General features: G+C 40.1%; 1 pseudogene across 1 annotated transcript; it reads left to right on the top strand.

Annotated features, from left to right (window-relative positions):
- Positions 1–2416: 2416 nt before the first annotated feature.
- LOC147420201 (phenylacetaldehyde reductase-like) lies at positions 2417–5777 on the top strand (annotated as a pseudogene). Its single transcript, XR_015186919.1, has 5 exons — positions 2417–2586; positions 3023–3211; positions 4223–4385; positions 4662–4851; positions 5157–5777. The product of XR_015186919.1 is annotated as a phenylacetaldehyde reductase-like (transcript).
- Positions 5778–6349: the final 572 nt, after the last annotated feature.

Below are 6349 nucleotides of genomic sequence, written 5' to 3'. Positions count from 1 at the left end.
TTTCACCTTTCCTCTCTTTGTGCTTGTGTAGCGCTTTTCTCGAGGAGATGCACTTGCAGGTGCTCTGCTCCTCTCTCTCCTACTCTTTATCTCTCAGATTGTGTATAGCTTTAGTTATGTGCACGTGTGATTCATCAGGTATGCAGATTCAATGGTTTTATTGCGTGCGTCATGTTATTTTGCATATGTTTGTAGCAAGCACGCCTTGCCTTTTGTCTGTAACCTCACGACACCAACTTTTGTGCAAGACATGCCAAGAGAGTGAATATGACCAAGGATTCTTCCACCTTTTGTAGTGATGCAATGGAATCTCCCTTTTGCATCCCCAATGACTAATGTAATAAAATCAAGTTTTTGTCTTTTCAATGTGCAAATTCATTCAAGCTATTCAACTTCTTAGTGTTTGATGATTCAATCGTGTTTATTGTGTGTCTTGTTTCGCAAGTTTCAAGTTTGTTGCCGGTCTCATGATGGGGAGGTGGGGTGTGTAAACACATTAATTTAATGTTTCTTCTTCCACTGTGCCTATCAAGTTAATTAATGCAAGGAAGAGGGTATTTGTTCTTTAACTTACCTTTGTTCAATCCCCTATAGTAAATGCATGATTTGTAGATGCCACCTTTTTTTATAGAACTACCCCAAGGAGGGACACTAGGTTGAATGAACCCTTACTTTAAGAGACCTCCAAGATGTAATATATGTTGCTTGGGTTCATCAATGTGGAACCTATATAGTGCCCTCGAGTAAGGCTCAATTCTTAGATAGAGATCTATTGGATGTTCTACCAATCTAGGCAGAGGCATGCTAGGGAGAACACATACTTATACTCATCTAAGAGTCAGCCTACGAATTCCAAGTTTCTTTATTTTTTTGTTTCTTTCGTTTCTTGGGATATCTCATTCGCAAGAACTAAAAGGTTTCACACCCTTGTCTCACCCCTCTCCAAGGTTTCGTAGCAGAGACTAAGAGTGATTTGCTCTGTGTGTCTCTCTCTCTCTCTCTCTCTCTCTCTCTCTCTCTCTCTCTCATATTTTATGACCTCTTTATGAACTCTCCTTGTTCACAATCAAATTAGTGCATGAAGAGATTCAAACCAATCTATTCTTAGAATTACATCTCGCTCACTCAAATCCATACGTAGAGGTTTCTCAATTTTCTTCTCTTTGTTTTAACATTTTTTTTTTTTGGTAGTAGCATGAGCATTCTGGCTCGCATGATATAATGAGCGTTTGTGAGCGCTATCAAGGTCGCCTGACCGCACTTGAACCCATGACCTAGGTCACGGAGGATGAGTACTCAACCAACCAAACTAGCTCCTTTGGGCCTACAAAAAGTAAAATGTTAAACATGCCATTGTATATAGTGCTTCTTTGCATTAGCTAGTTCAACCAGCCTTTTTTTGTGAGAATCAAGTTTTAATTTGGGATTTTGTACAAGCTTAGGAGACATGAAACAATGTGTGCTTCTTGAGTCTCAGTCAATGATAAAATTCTCATTTTGTGTGTCTTTCGTAAAATTCTTAAACAAACGCTCTCAAATTATGCACATATGTTGTCATACACTATGGTAACTTAGGCCATTTTTCCAAGAATTAGCCTACATTAACCTACACATCCTCTAACATGATTCCACTGTATATGTGGAGTAAGACTATAGTCCCTCATGAACATATATTTGGATATCCATTTAACCCCTCCGAAAAGTCTATCCCAAAAGCTCCCCTCCACCTTCTCCACCAGTTTATGCTAGTGCTCCATGAGACATTTGTACACCCACCCAATCAAACCTTCATACTCCAAGGTGGTCTCAAGTAACTGACACAATTGTAATCGAGATTTTTTATTTTCAACCAAGAAATTTACACTACAAACCAAGATATGTGAGCACTCTTGCAAACTCCTAAGGGTAAAGATATCCCCCTATCACGGGATACCTCTTGTAAGTTTAAAGATGCGTTTCAAGTAGGAGACCCTCTCAAACCTGTAAAGTAGTAATTTCTTTCTAAAACCATGTCCTTTTGTAGAAGAAGCCTTCTTAACGTTACTGACATAATTTTGTTGGGGGGTTGGACATAATTGACCAGGAAAATCAATAATATTATTGTCTTTCTTGATGCTAATCTAAAAGGGGGCCACCTAAAGGAAAACGTGTTCTCTCAAAAGGTACGTTATTAGTCCCTAGAGTGTATGTATCATATGAGCTCATTGGTGGTCATTGGCACCTTATGAGACCAACAACAGCCTACAGACATAGCTTCTTGGCTTGTGAAACTCCTTCTTGAGCGTGGCTACACCGTTCGCGCCTCTGTGTGAGACCCTGGTATAACACACCATACTCCCCATATGCTAAACCCGCGTTGAGCAGGGCATGCGCCACAATGCTCTCTAGGTACTGACTGCCTTTTGTTGTTTTACAGACAATGTGCCGAAGACCGCCCACTTGATGGCTCTACCACACGCCAAGGAACGACTCCATTTGTTTAAAGCTGACTTGCTGGAAGAAGGGTCCTTTGATGCTGCTTTGGATGGTTGCAAGGCTGTTTTCCACACCGCGTCGCCTTGCTTCTTCACCACCGATAATCCCCAGGTTCATCCTCCACTTTCCTGTTCTTAATTTGCTCTATTTCTTGGGCTTTCATATGTCCTTAGATCTTCTGTTGTTTGTATTTATATGTATTTTTTTGTGCAGTTGTACTAGCATAAGTATTAAGAATTGAGGGCATTGTATGTTCAATTTGTGCTGTGAATATCTATGTATTGGATTCTTTGGGAGGGGATGACCACCCCCCCCCCCCCCCCCCCAACACACACACACACACACACACACACACACACACACACACATGCGTGTGTTATTTATATGTATGTGTTGCATATTGCTGATAGATGACAATGTCTTGGCTTTTTTTTCAAGGAGATATTTGTATTCAACAAATGTTGTTCTGGCATCTCAGTTGGATTACATGTTTTCTGTCCTTGTGTAGTATGTTTGTTCTCATGATTATGCTTCCCTTTACTTGTAGAAGGACTTAATTGATCCAGCAGTAAAGGGTACACGCAATGTTCTTAATGCTTGCGTAAAGGCCAAGTCTATAAAAAGGGTGGTTGTTACATCATCGATGGCGGCCGTGATAACTTCACTGTACAGAAATCCAGAAGATGTTTTGGATGAAAGTTTTTTCAGTGACCCTACATACTGGAGGCAAAACAAAGTATGGAGTAGTTGGTCTGTTGTTGTTTTGAAGCAACTCAAATGAATCATTGACTAGAATAGTCTTTGGTGACCTCCAGTCCACACACATGTACGCAGCGCGCACACACACACACACACACACACACACACACACACACACACACATATATATATATATATATATATATATATATATATATATATATATATATATATATATATATATATATATATATATATAAATTATACACACACACACACACACAAGTACACATACATACATACATACATATATGTATCTATGTGTGTGTATATATATATATACATATATATGTATATACATATACATATATGTATATGTGTACACATATACATATATGTAGATGTATATATACGTATATGTAACGTACGTACGTACGCACCAAATGGAAAGATAAATGAACTCTAGAATGATGGGCATATATACAATGCACGAGGGAAAAAACCTCCTAATGAGGGAAAAAATGCCCCGACGGTCCTAAGCCTGTTCACACACATCACTTCCTCATATATGCTAACAAGGGCTTTGGGAAAGTCACAACAATGGTAGGAGGGGAAGAGATCAATGTCAAGCCATTGTTAAGCGACCAAAGAAATGGAAAGGATTGGTATTGTGAGCCTTACTCACAATGTAATATTGGCACTGGTGTGATGAAAGTTACTCTATGAAGGTATGCTTTAAACCCTTTAAGTGTCTCTCTCTCTCTCTCTCTCTCTCTCTCTATATATATATATATATATATATATATATATATATATATATATATATATATATATATATAGAGAGAGAGAGAGAGAGAGAGAGAGAGAGAGAGAGAGAGAGAGTCCTAGTTGCTTGCTTTCTTTCTAGGACTCATTGGTTCATTTATGAACTGGCTTATGTGATCATCACATTGTGACTTTGGCGGCTCTACCAGTGTTTTTTGGTGTCATTCATGTGTTTAGGGTGGATCTTCTTTGTTTGCTTATTTTGTTTTTTGGGTTGTTCTAGTCCTGGTATGCCTTATCGAAGATAGAAGCCGAATTGGAAGCTTGGAAGCTCGCAAAAGAACATGGATTGGATCTAGTGACAATCAACCCAGGAATGGTTATTGGACCTCTTCTATAGACGGCTTTGAACACCACCTCGGAACTTGTGCTGAAACTCACTGATGGTGCTTTACCGGCCTGCGCATGCGAGCTATGCATCAGCATGATGATAGATCTAATTTATGCACGTGTCTAATGCTGAATACACATGCTTATGTATGTAGTGGGGGTATGCTTAGGATGTGTATGCTTGGTCTATTTTTGTGCATAGTTAACTATGTGTGTGAATACATGTGCCCGCATATCCAATGGGGAACATAAAAAGTGGTACCGGTTTTGGGATTGTTTGCATGTTGATAATATAACTCCTTCGGAATTAAGGTGGTGGGTTGCTGCTATAGAATCTGCTTCAACGTATGCGAATGCTGCTTACGGATGGGTGCACATGAAGGATGTTGCTGAAGCCCACATTCTGGCTTATGAAGTCGCAGAAGCTAGTGGCCGCTATTTATGTGTTGAAAGCGTTGTGCATTATGAAAGGATGGTGGAGATTCTCTGTTCACTCTACCCTGATCTTCCAATACCAACAAAGTATGAATTTCAAAGGCCTTGTCTATATGCAAAAACTTAAAAAGAGAGTAGGAACTTGAAAGTGTAACTCACACACCCAACTCCGTGAGGTAGAGCATCCCAGCCGGATAAGGTTGGCCATCCCATCATATGGACTAGGTCAAGGGGGTTTGAACCCAAGGCCTTGCACACAGGAGGATCTTGCTCGATCAACTGAGCTAGCACTCATTGACAGCTCTTTCTTGTGTTGATGCATAAGCAGATGCACAACGAGATGCAATGAAAAGTTCCGCTCATTTTTTTTTTGTGGTTTTGGGAAAATTCAGGTGTGGAGATGAGGTGTCGCCTCGTGATCCTGGATATAATGTTTGTACAGACAAGGTGAAAGGCCTTGGATTAGTCTACACTCCTATTAAAGATGCATTGAAGGACTGTGTACGAAGTTTGATGGAAAGGGGGTTGCTGAAGGTGTAGCGTCACAATATTCAGTACAGCTTGATGTCAAGAACAATAAATGATATCCTGAAATGCAGGATTTGTTCATCAGACATCTCCATCAAATTTGCAAGTGGATTTACAATGCAAAGAATCTGTAAAGGTAAATGCAGGATACATTGGACTTGGAGATTTCCTCAAGGCTCTACCCCTGCATACTGCACTACAGCATTAATGTCTTCTGGTTCTTGGGAGGCTACATTTTGATAAAAATAGTTGGACGGAGTATGAATTGAAAACTCGTAATGCCTCCGTCGGTGTTCAGGAAATTGTTTTTCCCTTTAAGACAATCCTAAGCAGGAGATTATGCAAAATAAAGTGTAATTTTTTGCCATTTCTTCACTATTTTATTCCACATTTTAAAGGGATTGTTTCCTTTTCCCTATTGTGAGGTTTTCAATTTCCAACCCGCACAGGACTTGAGCTGAAACGTGATTTTTCCGAATACTGACCTCTATGTTATGACGAAGTTTGCATACCTTCCTCCGGCACAAAGCTGTACTGACCTAAATGCATATTTAATATGCATGCATTCAAGTATGTACTCAGATTAAAAGAAAAACCAAAGAAGTAAAACATGTCAAATATCATCTCATACCACAAAAGAATCATCAAAATAGTAAAGCCATCAGTCCCACCTTCAATACAGCAAGTATTCTATCCGGATAGAGCGGCGCCTGGGGGGATTGAGCCACGACCCTTACACACACACACACACACACACACACATTCACCTGGACCACTTAGCATTTTGCAGGTTTCCATGTAGCGCGGCGATAATGCTGATGCAGTCTGCACGAAGATGGTCACTGTGTGCGAAGCCCCTCTTCGCAAGAAAGCTTAGAGATTTTCTCATGTTGGGAAATAGATATTTTCTCATTATTTTTCACTTAGTGCTTTAACAGCATCAGCTTCCGCCGCTCGCGAGGCACCATATACTTAGCTAGGTGCTATTGTGGACAACACCTAGCTAGGTGCTATTGGGAGCATGGGACCTTTAGCCCACACATCAGGCTGGCGATCC

This window comes from Adiantum capillus-veneris, chromosome 28 (genome assembly GCF_014529385.1).
Source record: "Adiantum capillus-veneris isolate H3 chromosome 28, ASM1452938v2, whole genome shotgun sequence".
Lineage (NCBI taxonomy): Eukaryota > Viridiplantae > Streptophyta > Polypodiopsida > Polypodiales > Pteridaceae > Adiantum > Adiantum capillus-veneris.
This window is presented reverse-complemented; position numbering and strand designations above follow the sequence as displayed.